General features: G+C 40.0%; 1 long non-coding RNA gene across 1 annotated transcript; it reads right to left on the bottom strand.

Moving 5' to 3' along the window:
• Positions 1-1036: 1036 nt before the first annotated feature.
• On the bottom strand, positions 1037-14317 carry LOC114056354. Its single transcript, XR_003570984.1, has 4 exons — positions 14250-14317; positions 11436-11657; positions 11065-11115; positions 1037-1138 (listed from the first exon to the last, which is right to left on the bottom strand). It is a non-coding gene; the product is annotated as an uncharacterized LOC114056354 (long non-coding RNA).
• Between the last annotated feature and the right edge of the window lie 136 nt (positions 14318-14453).

Below are 14453 nucleotides of genomic sequence, written 5' to 3' on the forward strand. Positions count from 1 at the left end.
AAAATCTGTTTTCAGAATTGCAGCAATTGAGTAGTTTGAGTTGCTTTATTTCTCCAGCACCAGGCTAAGGGAGGGGGTAGAAAGGTATCAGCTCTGCTAATAGCACACAGTGTGATTAACTAAATGTTACAGGCCCAGATTCTGCCCTCACTGTGTTGCTGCAGCTCAGAGGAGGTGATGCAGCTGCACAGCCATGTTAGAGGACAAACACAGCCACGACTGAGTTACAGAGCTTGATTACTAGTAATTTAACTATCAAAAAGGAAACAATATACTGCATAAATGCCTGGGAAGTGGTTAAAAAAGATTATGTCTTTAACTTATCCATAGTGTATTTAATCTCAAATTACAGATGCAGACGTAGAACATGCTGGTGTTACTTTTAAGCATATAAGACCTGCCTCTCTCTAAGAGTAGACATTTTTTCTGATTTTGTTTTCATTCTGAGAGATTTCTTGAATAAAAATTTCAACAATCACAGTACACAGTTGTCTGTTGTAAAAAATACTACTATGCTTTTCAGCAATTTCCTCCCTTCCTGAAAGCATAGACAAATTAATGAAGGATAATCATAGCTTAGTCATGAAAACAATCTGTCAATATTTACACGGTGCTCTTTCATTTCTTGGTCTTTCTTTCCTGGTTTGATACTTCCAGTAAGCCCAGTAAGAATCATCAAACCCTGGATCTAATAACTTGGGAAGATGATATTTTGAGATGCATTGGCATTAGCAAGTGAAAATCCAAAGGGAGTGAGTAAAACTGTCCTCAGCATGAATCAAAACAATTGCTGAATGAGGGGTCAGGATATAACAGGACGAAAAAAAATGCAAAGAAAAAAAAAAAGCAGGCGACCATAGTGCAACTGGTGAGTCTGGTGAGTCGAGCTGAGCGTGCAGCAATGAGGTCTGTGGGTGCACTGTCACCTTCCTCAGATGCTGACTGTAAAAAATTTAGACTGATTTATACTTCTGTCCAGATAAAGATGCAGCTGATACACAGTTATGTCAGGTCCATTTTAAACTCTTTTGCTTATCTCAGGTTTTGATATCACTTTAGGGGTCTAAGGAGATTCTTCTGAGAAACGAATTGGGCCTTGAAAACTCCCATCTGCAACAGCTGGTGCCCCAGGCACCGTCTGGAGGAAAGAGCAGTTTAAGAGCTATCAGATTGCTTTTCCATCTCGCTGGCATTACAGCTTCATAGTTCTGACTTACTGGGGATCAAACACGGATATTGATAGCTATTTCAGCATCAATATGGTTTCTCACACCACAAGTAGGGGCTGCCAGTGCAGCAGGAGCAGGCCCACAGCTTTCACAGGGGCATCGAAACGAGGGGAGCGAACACAGACTTTTTTTTTTGTGGCAAGTCCGTAAGAGCTGCTGCTTCTGAAACCCAACTGCTGGAGTATTGCAAAGAATAACTCAGAGCGAGTCTGAAACCAAAAGTACTGCCACATAGACACAGCACATTTCTTTCAGAAGGGTTTTACCCAGAAGCATGATTGTCAGCTATAAAAGTCTCTCTCATTCATGCTTTTTGGGTTTGTCTCTTTTTTCATCATTCTTGCAAAGCTGCAGTCTGGGGACTAAGAGAACAAATTTTATACCTGGACCAGCTTTGTCTCAACTGATTAAATGAACATCCTCTCTATTTCTTCAAATCAAAAATCTCTCTCAAGAATGTTACAGTTATTTGGGCTGGCAATAATGCACAGTCAGAGAAGGTACCTGGAACACACATGATGGAGGTGCTTTCAGGGGCAGAACACCTGAAATTCCCCACTGAACTGGTGTCTGAATCCTCCAGTTCAGGGAGCAAAAATATGACACACAGCATCCCAAATCCCACAATTGGTTCCAAATAGTTTGTTTTCCAAACATTTCCAAATGGTTTCCTTGTTTTGAATTTCTCAGACACTTATGGATGACACAATCTTAGCATCAAAGTATTGCCAAGTGTGCTCAAGCCTCTTCCCAGAAGATCTGGCCCGGGGGTGAACAATGTACTTGGTGCATTTACAACACAATAACAAGGCAGAGCACAGAGCATGCTTTGCCCTGCTCTGCCTGTTTGCCTCAATTCAGACACTCTCACTTGAGCTACTCGGGTAGAAGCTTTACAATTTTTCCCACAGTACACTTCCCTCCTAAAAATCTCCCACACAAACATTCTTACTCCTGCAGCTCCACCAAAGCTAGCCCGTGTGGGAGGGCTGGCATTTTTGGTACAAGAACATTTGGACCCCCTCTACAGTGTCTGCTCTGCTCCCTTGAATACATTTGCAATTAATCAGAGGAACATATGACAAAGGGTGGTCTGCTGCAAAAGGTGCCCAGTGCACTTGGACTTAATATCTCCTCATTTCACGTGGATAATGCTACTCTCTTCCCCCCCCCCCCCGACTTCCTCTTTTCCTTGAAACTGAAAAACAATAAAAGTTCTGATCCGCTTAGGAAAAGTGCTGTAAGAGAGCCAGGCTCTATATTATCATATTGTCTAATATACTGTAATAAAACATTATTAAAATTGAAGCAGTTGAATTCATTTTGAAAAAGATGATGTCTACAGACTATTCTCATTAATATTTTAACATATGTTACACTGGTTTTCATATAAACATTCTATGATCTTATGTGGTATGTAGTCAAATAGCTGGAATCCATTAAACCCGTGCTCCAGCTGTGCAATCACTGTCCTCACAAAGATACATTTTTACATGTGGTTAATGCCAGGAAGAATCCACAGCTTCAATTATGGGAACATCAAAATATGTTAAATTGCATTTGCAGCAATTTAAAATATCCAGTCAACACCACACTGCTAAATCTAGATAATAGAAATCCCAGAGAAATTTGAGCTAAATCTGTCTGGATTATAGCAGTGGGATTATCTGAATGCTAAATTACTGTATATGTTTTACTCACAAACATGAGCACGGACAGTATAGGAAGATGGATGACTATGCAGATCACAATAAAACCCATCCCCAAGAGACTTTTTCATACACTAGGTAAACAACCCCTCTCAATTTATCAAGCATTCTGGATCGAATTAATGCTGTCATTTACTTTGCTGTTGCTGTGTGGAGGAATATGGTTTAACATGAACAGCTCCTTTAGCACCACAAATATAACAAAGGTTTTCTCTGTGCACCCCTCACAACACATAGAGTGCAGGAATGTGGATTGGCTGCCGTGTTTGTGTAACTGAATTAAAGAAAATACAACTGTAGTTTAGTGTGTAATCAGAAAACCAAGTTATAGGCAATATTGAAAGCAAAGATTAACTCTCGTTGTCTTGTTAAACCTTCCCTTCCCCTCCCCCCTTGTTTACACACCAGTGTCTCTGGCTTTCTAAGGACATACAGTGAATGAACCTAGGCTGACCTGACACATAGCATCTCTCAAACTTTCCCCTTGAATGATTCACAAATGTGTGAGCTGGGACCAAAAAAAGCAAAGAGGAAAATCGCAGGGTACTGCACAGGCTGAGAGAATTTGAAAGAGGTGAGACCGTCCAAGAGTGCCAGGGCCGAGTCCCTCCCCTGCTGCAAGTGCACAGATCCTGATGGCAAACACACAGTCCTGCCCTCGCCAGGTCAGCTCCATCTGACAGCTGCAAGAGAAATCACCTTCAGTTCTGTTCATGTGGGAATGATTCTAATTGTTACTAATCTACTCAAATATTAGTGTCTATTGCTCTCTGATGCTTTTTTTTGATATTCTGTGTGCCCATGCACTGCACAGTTACATGGCATGGGAAGCAGCTGGGAGAGCTTTCCTGGGAAGAAGGCTAGACAGTAATTGCTGCTTCCTGGGAGCAGCTACCAGCTGATGTAGATATGGCCACTTTCGTTCCCTTCTTTCTCATTCAAATAATACATGTAGCTCTGTAAACAGATTAAACACAATTTTGGATCCTGGGAAACCGTCAATGTAATCCTTTGGTCAAAGTACAAACAAACAAACAGACTGGCCTTAGCCAGGGAGTTCAGCTGAATCTAAACTTTAAGATACATAGTTTATGGCAGAAAACAAATTCAGAAAGGTCACCAGAACCTTGTTTTTTTACTGAGAAGGAGAGATTATTATGAATAAACGCCATAGAAATTTGGACATGATAGCTGTCACTGTCAAACCGTGTGCATGTGCCAATAGACTCACAGTGTCAGCACTCTCTGCTGTCTGAGATAATGAAATGCCCCTTCCATTCTCCAGTTTTTCTGCCTCAGCCAAAGGAGCAATTCCTCACTACTTCTGCCACTGATTCATCTGCTTTTGTGATGAATGTCTGAACACTTGTTGACCTAGAACACAGAAGTTCGGTTGTTACCAGTCTGTAGACTGGTGCTCTCCCGGAGCCGAACCAGCGGTGGCAACAAGCAGCTATTTTAAGAGTGAAAGGTTAAAGTCACCTAGACACAAATATCACAGCAGGAGTGGAAAGCTGAGTTAGTGAGCTCAGGTCTTCTCTGTGTCAGTGACTGCAATTCACACTGCAGAGACTCCAGATCACTCAGCACCCATCCCAAGGCAGGTCTCTGCATCTTAGTGCCTGCCACGAAAATTAGGTACAGAATAGAAAAACTTGAAAACGAGGTAAGGCAAGCAAAGAAGTGCAGGTTGGAAAGTGCTAACAGGGACACTTTTTAAAAAATGGAGCTAAATGCATGAACAAAGGTAAATTCTGAAAGAACTTGGCAAGAGACAGTATTGTTTCATATCATGTTACTAATTTAAAGGATAAACACGGCCTGAAACATTAGGAACAGATTTAAAGCAAAAGAAGAAATCTTCTAGTTTTAAACAGTACAGCATAGCCATAATTAAAGAAATAAAATAGGGTACCTCACATTACTTGCAGGAACTAGATATGCTTCTTCCATCTCTCTCACATTCATTATGATTTTTTTTCTGCTGTAGTCCAGACACAATTTAAACTATTCCCTCTGCCAGGAGAAACCAAACTTTAAAGGCAAATATTAACTCAACTAGCAGGTCATTCAGGAAAAATAAAAATGTTTTGATTAGCACAAGCAATATTTCAGGAGATGGACTGATTTCCATTCCAAAGGAGATGAAAAAAATTGAGAAATTTCATTCAGCAATGTAGATAGATAAAAACAGAACTCCGACATTAGAATGAATCTCCAACAAAACTCAAATCTCTGTAAAACACTGAATGCTCAGACACACTAATGGTTGGCACTTGTCTAACAGCTGTTCGATGCAACCCAGAAAGGAGGTAGTTAATTTCCATTTCCTGTTGGACAGCTGACCACAGAAGGAAAAACACCATTGCACATGGCATGGAACAACATTCCCTGCAGCTTCATGGTTAATGTCAACACAGTTGGAGAGGCTGCATGGAAAATAAACCACAACCTTAGTGGAGGTGGTTTCTCTACTACAGGCCAGCCCTTGGTCACGGTGCCAGAGGAGCACAGAAGAAGGATGCACGATTACTGTTCACGCTGTGCCGACTTCAAAAATAAAAAGGGAAAATGAACTTATTTTTCACTGCCATTACCTGCTTTTTTCCTCTTTCACAAGCAATATGTTAAAAGGATTTTTCCAGTCCTTAATTTCCTCTTGTGTGCTGGTTAAGTGATTTCTTCTCTTCAGCCTCCTATATTTTTGACTTCAAAGAGCCCTCAGAAAAACCTCCACTAACTCTGCTCACTGCCACTCACAACTTACGTGCTGAACTCTTAACAGCTCTCTCTGCACTGTCCCAGTCTGGCTTTGGAGACCCTTTCCTTAGATCATTCACCAAGGCTAAATGAGCTCTGACAAAGCTTTCTGGGGATCTGTTTTCCTTTTGCTCAGTCTGTGTGATCTTCAGCATCATCTCCCAAATCAGCCAGAGAAAGTTCCTTCTCTGATTTCCTCTGCACATGGGACAGACTGTGTTGTTCTGTGCCTCAGGCCAAGGAACGGAGCAGAAGAACATGAGTAACTCAGGCCTGCTGCAGAGTTGTTACACAGCAAGAGAACAGACCCCAGGGGTGCTGTGAGGAAACCCCTGGGAGTCTGACACTCAGAAACCCCTGCTCCTCTGCTCAGTTAGCTTGTTAGAAAATGGGAAGATGATTTTATTGTATTCAGCATCTCCTTAACCTGATTTTAGATTAAAACTATTCTACTTCTAACTGAACTAATTAATCTTCTAATATTTAAAACAAGGAGAAAGATTATTTAATAGACTTCAGCAACCTTACATGACCAGCATCACACACTCCTTTTAAGTAGATAATTCCTAAGAAAAGCCTCGATGTTTGTTGCCACTGAATGCATTAAAATTCACATCAGAGATAATGACTTCCTGCATAAACAGTGCCTTTACAGTGAGTACAGCAGCTTTTCATGCCTCACAGTATCAGCTGTGTGGGGGTTTAGTGCACTTTTGGACTAAGTTTGCACTAAGGCTATCTCCTGCAATACAGCTGTTAGGTCAGCCTGGGTAAGCACTGATAGGCAGGTGATCCTCACAGAAGTGAAGCCACTGTACTGGAGGTGTGACCTCAGTTTATGACAATCTCAGTCCAGAATTTGTTATTTTAAGTTTTAATTCTATTTAAGTACATTTTAAGACTCAGTTTACAATGAAAAGAGGCACAGCAGAATATAACCAGAGCTTTTACATGTTCATTCTTGCATTAAAAAAATTATCAAATGCAACTTTGCACTTAGGTGTAAATTTTTCAATATACTGATACCAGCAATAATCTTACAATTAATATTTTCACTCTTCAAGCTATCTTTTTACAGTGAGAATTCTTTGATGCAAACATTTGCTTTTATCTCTACATTCAACTCGCTGCTTCTTAAGCAGAGGCATGATCTTACAGAATCTGAGTTGCCAACATTGAAGGAGAAAGTCCAAATCTGAGTAAACAAAATAGCTGTTCCAATGGATCTTTTTCTTTTGATCAGGTTCTAGTGAAAAGAACCCACAACCTAGTCTTTGAACTTAAATGCCTTTGGAGTGCTCTTTTTACTCAGGGCAGCCAAAGGCATAAAAGCTGATCTGTTCAAAATTAACTTCAGCCAGTTTTTATATCTTTCCTACCTTGTTAACTAAAGGTTCAGAACATTTGAACACAGACATTCACTTAAAAATGCTAATAAACAAGTTGATAACAATTTTAAAGGACTGGAGAACTTTTTACCTGCCACTGCACCACTTTTACATCTGTTCTGTAACACTCAATGAATATACAATACCTAAATTAAGTAGTGATTAAACTTTGTTTAGGAAAGAGAACAGTAAGGAGCAATGGGATGGAAGCAAGGGCATTTTGTATTTATGTACTTGTTCTTGTTAGAGAATGGACATCTTGGGTGTTTTGGTATTGTTAACTGTTGCCTGACGAGGCATGAATCCTAGGAAAACCTTAGCTGCAGTAAGGGAAAAAACCATTGTCACCACACAACAGAAACCTTTAAACTTGTCTCAGGTGGGCCTGGCCTGAACTGAGTTCAGTGTCTGGGGTTACTTTTGCAACAGAGAGTTTCCTCAACAGACAGCTGTTTCCCTCTGCTCTGTCCCACAGCAGCTACGTCCAATCTTACCTCTGCATTCCTGCTCACAAAATGATTCCCATTCCACAAACCCTGCTTTAGTTTAAGCTGACTTGCAGCTTACTGCTAAGGCTGATGGCAGAGATGGGAGCTTGGCAAAGTTTAAGAACACGTTCAACATATGTACCTTCCAGAAGTCCAATTTGTTTTGGTGTACAGAAAACAAAGCCTCTGTGCTTTTCCTGGTGACTGTGCTCACATCAGAAATGTTCCCTGGTGTTGTACTTGGATCTTGAATGCGAGGGACACCTCAGAGTGCTGTGGGGCATCTGCAGCAAGAGGTGACTTCAAGAGAAATTACGGGGGCTCAGCATGCCTGAAAACGGGGCTTTGTATTTTTAAAAGCTATCAAACATTCTGTTGTTAAAATGACATCTTTTTTTTGTGTGGCAGAACAACAAAAAGAAAACCTCTATGAATTTCTGCTGGCTCTGCAAAAACAATTGCTGTCGGCATTTGTTTATGAAAACAGGCAGGAGATAACAAACGAGAGTTCTCCCCAGCCGACTCAGAGCTACACATCTTTTACTGCAGCGAGAGAGAAACTTCGAATCTCCTCTAAGCTGAAGCAATTTTGCAGGGCAGTTTAATGCACAAACAAGTGTGTTCATACTGGTGGTTTACACAGGGGCACAGAGCTTGACTTATAATTCCTTTTCTTACACTGACACAAGTTTCCTAACAGAGAGCAGGCATTATCAGGGAAGCCAAGGGCTGAACTGACACTACCAACTCAATTAGCATTCCTTTTATCAAACAACACAGAATATGCAAAACCATGTGTTCTTCTAGTTTAAGGCTACCACTGAATGCTAACACTGGCGCTTTAAAATGTTATAACTTGTTTGTACTTGTTCCATCACATTCATTTACTTGGTGATAGCACACTAGAGTCGCTGAATATTTCAAACCCAATATGCCTTACTCTGCACTGAATGAAAAATTAATAAAAATATTCAATTTGATAGTAAAGGTCAGACCTGTTGTGGTGCTGTCAACACAGCAACGTAACTCTGAAAGCCCTCACCTGCATTCACCCTTGATATGCACACTCAGATATAGAATGTGGCAAACCCCATGAAAGCAACAGTACAAAAGAGTGTTTTTCTAATGAATTTATGCTCTGTAGCAGAACATAATCTTCCAAGTGAAGAGGAACTGGATGCAAGTGATGACACACCTACACAAATGAAATATTCATGATGAGCAGAAGAGTATTTGGCTGTTTCAGGCTCTGGGGTTCTGGTTCTAAATACTCAGTTGGATTTCTTACTGACAACAGCAGCGACACCAACAATAAATGCAGCCCAGAGATGAAGGGTGGGGTGAACAGGAACTGAATGGAGAGATTTGCACTTGCTCCTGTTATAACTGCAGGGCCCTGCATTTAGGTGACAAAATTGTTCCTTTTCCCAAATCTGCCCTGTCAAAAGAATGCCTCTCTGTTGAAAACGAGGGATTTCTTAAAAGCACCTTGTTAGCTCTCTCTAGAAGACGTGAGGTGGAGTTGTCTTCCTGAGATGGAGATCTAACATGTGAAGTGAGAGTCTTTTGGAGTCCCAGTGCTCAAATATAGGGGAATACATTCAGCTCAATTTTATTTCTAGTTTGCAATAAGTAAAATAAAAATTGTGAAGGAGGAGTCACTGATTTGTTTCAACTTAAATCGCCTTTGTTTAAAACAGGATGAGGAAATTATTTCATTTAGGAGAAAACTGTGTACTTCCAGAGCAGACCAATGAACATCTAACAAACCTGACTGATAGGAGGGCCTAAGGGACTGACTTTGGCCCATGGATGTCATGTAAAACTCTTTCCTTTTTATGATATGTAACATCACACAGTATTTCAGGCAGGAAATGGCATAAGATTTCCAGTTGCAGTAAAATGAATTATCCCTCTGTAGCTTTGGGGACAAGCTAGGAAACAGCATTTGTACATGTTCCAGCAGCCCTTTAAGGGTACCCTCCATTAGAAATGTTGCATCTTACATGGTAGGAGGAATTTCCATCATCAGAGAAAGGTATTTCTCCTTTACTTCAACATTGCCATGTTCTCAAATCCTCTGAACGTCTGTACTGGAGGAGCATCTCCTTTTTTATTAATTTTCAATGGGGGATCAACTAATTTTTCTGTTTTTTCCAAAAATACCAGCTACCAAAAAAAAAATCATACAATTGTCATAACAACCTGGTAATATTACAGTGGCCACTTTGAAGAGTGGTCTGAAGAGTATTTGCCAAACCTTTTGATCCCTAGTAATCAGAACAGAAGTGCCCAAAATCCAGAGATTAAAGGATTAGGCCTCAAGAAAGACTTGTGGTATTTCAAGAAAATGTGACTGATGCTCACCACTTATTTTTTACAGTGCTGATGAGATTTAGTGTTTAAGGTCCTTTCCTGTTCAGACATAAAAGCTGCTGTAATCAGAGTATTACTAGGGAAAACTACTCTGGTTGGGGATTCAATATGTTTAAATTGTTGAGCCAAGGTTATTGTTTGGATTAGGTTAGGAAGGATGACACTGAAATAAGTAAGCCCCAATAGTGCAGTGAAGCAGAGAAGAACAAAGAAAAATGTTTGTATTTTTAAATAGGAATCTGGACAGCCCAAGTATGCTGGTTATAGCTTTATAAAAAAATAACTTAGCCCAGCCTAGAAACTAGGTATTGTATATGTCTACACAGCTACTAGAAACAGAATAAACATTTCCATGGCACTGAAATCCATATAAAAGCAAAACTGGAGACAGTGGAGATGGAAGAGACTTAATAGGTCAGCTTGCCCTTCCCCCAGCCCTGTTGTCCCTCAAAATCTGTGGGCCTGGTTCCCACACACCTTCTGCCACACAGAACTTGGCACAAGCACTAACATCCATCAGGGTCATTCTGCCAGGAAACAAGAGATAGCAGGTCATCCTGCGGGTAAACCAGCTTAGGGTATCTGTCAGTAAGGGCTAAAGATCTTGCACAGACTTCATAGATCCAAACAGCAGCTTTTTCACAGCACATCCATGGCTATATATACTTTGTCTTCTTTGTATTTTAGGAAGTCATTGAGATGCATGAGAAAATATCAGCACAAAAATGCATTCCAATATACATTCATGCCATTTCAAACACCATTGGATTATTATTACTGATTAGGGGGAAAAATCCAACAGCTGTCCGAGGAATTCCCTTCAATGTCTGGATTATTGATTTAATACCTACATATTGTCTAGATCCTACCATTCCACTAATGTTTGAAAATGCTGTACATGAGTTTACATTATTTTTGTCCTGGGATTGCACAATAATAATGTATTTTAGTCTGATTTTTAGCTGAATTCGTTAGCTGTCACACATGCCACACAACAGGAATATGAAATAGCAATCGGATCTTTTAAAGTAAAAACCAAGATGAGTATTTAAAGCTAAAAAAAAAAATAAAATCCAGGTTTTCAGAAAGCTGCTAAGTATTAAATTCCACTTACAATTCATTCAAAAATTCTGCTCTTCCCTCTCTCACCTCCAGAAAATTGGAACTAGAAAAATGAAGGAGAAATTTAAGGTAGGGAAACTATTCAAGTGTGAAGTGGCTCTAATGGTTACAGTTGCTCAGGTTACGGTGATATGCTTTGGATTTAAGTTTTGACATCCTCTCTGGCACATTTAGAATAAATAAGTAAACAAACAACTGCCCAGGCTGTGGGGTTTGCTCTGTGCATGCCCCGCTTGTAGGGACTGGTGTGAATAGACCACGAGACCCAGAGCAGCCCTGGGGCAACACAACCTCCTGCCAGGGTGCAGGGCACTGCTGCAGAGCCCTGGGCCTACACACAGGGGTGCTGACTGAGAAAAGTACCTGTGTCCAGGCCTAGGAGCGTTAAGTGAGGTGTGGGAAATGGTCCCTCGGTGACCGCTTGACCCGGAGCAGGGTAATCTGAGCGGCACAGATGGTCCTGGGCAAACAACCTCGCTGACAAGGAAGAATGAAACACTCTGTGTCACACTGCCTCACTGAAGCATCCCTCTCTCCTAGGATGGAGGTACAGCAGGCACCAACAAGTCCTGTAAAAGACTTTTTCTACCAGAGGTAGAATCAACAGAGGAAATACAGATATATAAATGAGAGGCCTGTAGTAACAAAACTTTAACTGACTTTAGCTCTACCACATACAGAAGCCAATATATAGCTCTTAACATGATTCTTGGTCTAAAAATAGTAAGCAGTTGTGCATCTATGTGACTTGTTGTTTGTTTACAGTGGGCCTCACAGAAAACCCAAAAAGAACAAAAGTTTGAGCCAGCATATCAGCTCTTGTCTCTTTGGTCTGATACATTTGCAATGATTTTTATGGAAGAAAACATTGTGCCAAACCACTAGTGTTCCCCTGTTCCTGACAAGCAATGTGATATACAGTGAAATCCTGTCCCTTCCTACAGTGTTGGCATTCAAGGTCTCTACTAAATATCACAACTTTTATAAGAAGAACAGAAAATTCTGTATATTGAATCTTTAAGCCAATAAGAAGATATGAACAAAAAATTTTGTCTACAAGTGTAGAGATAATAGCTTCATATTAAAATCTCGTGCTTTTGTATATTTATTGGGGGAGGAAACAGATCACAAAAATTCGTGCCTGTAGAAGGAAGAGGGCCATAGGAAACACTTAAATAACACATGGGCTAATCAAAGTTAAACACTGTATATTGACTCTGAGCAATCTTCTGCAGTAACTGCTGTAACACCCCAGCAGCCTCACACGTCCCTCTGTCCCTACCACTCCTGCCAGCTGGACTGATCGAGCTCTTGTGCTCTGTGACCCACCTCCTCCTTAGCTGGAAGAGAAACAAAGGCCACACAGTAAACAACTTCATTTTGAGTCTAACGTTTCTGTTAGAGTCATTTAATTCTGGCATCTTATGATCCTCAGAAAACAAAATCTGAAACACTTGAAAAATACAGATGATGTGCTGCTCTGATCACAGAGGTCCCAAGCAATAGGTCCCAATACAGCTCATTATGGTCATAAACACTGATCTGGTTAAAACCTGCACCTAACCTACTGTACACTTCAAAGCAGCAAAAACATTTTCATTTCACAGTCATGATGTTTGAGTCCATTTTAAAAAATATTTGAACGGAAAATGGAAATCTGCTAACAACTATTATTGGCTAAATCTTATACTATGCCGATGCTATGCTTTCAAATGCCTTTCTTTTTTCCGGATAAATGCTGATTTTCCTATCTCCTTATGTACCTTGCTATTGGCTGGTGTCTCTAATATAAGCCTATTCTCTACCCAGTTACAAACTATGTATTAGAGAATTAACCACATCAGGTCACATCAGGTCAACTTTAAAGTGATAAAACCTTAATGGAGGAAGGGATCAAGAAAGTAACAAAATCTCTTATTTCTGTTTTCTGCATCTCTGGAGAAAGACTTTAAAGTTCACTAAGAAATACTTATCCAAACATACTAATCTTTTCATATTATTTCAAATATAGGTACTTGAATTCTAAATCCATTTGATATAATATTCCAATAAAATAGATAATATTAAATACATCATGTTATGGATCTTAGAAATATTGTGCAAATGTGCAATCCTAATATATACGTTATTCCCAGAAGGCTCTAAAGAAAAAGGACCTTGTGTTGCTGTGTTTGTTAACATATTTAATCATTTATGATATAATAAATTACCCCTCTTTTGTTTATTAAGACTTAGATAAAAGCTGGCTAGAAAACCAGTGGTTCTAATCTCTCTAATCTCAACCAGTGATTTTATTGCCTCGGTATCTAACTAGCAGGGGTCCTCTAGCTAATACTTTTGGCATTTTTAAGGTGTTGTGCTCTTATAATTATATTGTACAAGAACTTCAAAAACAGTAAAATTATTACTAAGATGATATTTTAGTTCTGCAAAAAGAAATAATGTTTTCGGGGAAAAAAGTTGCTGTTTGGAAAGAGCATCTTTCTCCTCATAGCTTTCATCCTGCCAACCTTTCCTTCTCTAGTTCCTCTGTTTCCCTTAAAAATACCCAGAACTTCAATAGAGGCATTTCTAAAACGTGGTTTTGGTTGTGATGTGTTAATGTCTCATGGAATCTACAATATAATCTATTTTTTCCCCAAGGAGTTTAGATTTCTACTACTACCCCACCCTTCTTGTTTCTCTAATCCAAAAGCGTAACTGATGGAGTTAAATTCTGATTTTTTTTTTTTTTTGGAAGGCCACCATTAACCTCTTTCTTTTGCTGAAATTATTGAAATGGACTGACTTCTTGACAGACAATTTTTTTCAAAATCTCCATAATGTGTCTTCCAGGCTCATTCTTTTCCTCCTTTGTGTCAAAACCTTTGTATCAACATTAGTGTTAAGAACTTCAATTTTCTATATCAATATTTCTATTTTTTGTCTCCCACTAATCACATTTGTCCTGTCTTTCATTTCACCTCCATTTATCCCATGACGCTGCCTGTCTCAATGCTCAGAATCTCCAAGCATTTCTTCTGTTTTGAAACTAATACTTCCGCAGAAATCCTTCAGCTAGGCACAGACCTTCTACTTCCAGCCAGCTAAGCCCTTCTGATTTCCCTTGTGCAATTAAAATCACATACAGCCCATATAACTCACTATAGGACTATGTCATCCTCGCTCTTTAGACACCCAGTGACCTGTGTGGGTGCAGGACAGTGGGGCTGTTGTCACACAGAGGGTCACCATCCATTAGAAACTTGGGAAAGGAGATGGGAGTGATTGAGCAGGTGAGTGGGTAAGTAATCTACCATCTTCTTGTGGTGCCAAGCAACAGGACAAGAGGTAATGGGCAAAAAACGAAGCCCAGGAAGTTCCATCTGAGCATGAGGAAGA

Source organism: Empidonax traillii, unplaced genomic scaffold, assembly GCF_003031625.1.
Source record: "Empidonax traillii isolate 1590-97213 ecotype Southwest subspecies unplaced genomic scaffold, ASM303162v1 scaffold90:size2128546, whole genome shotgun sequence".
NCBI classification, from domain to species: domain Eukaryota; kingdom Metazoa; phylum Chordata; class Aves; order Passeriformes; family Tyrannidae; genus Empidonax; species Empidonax traillii.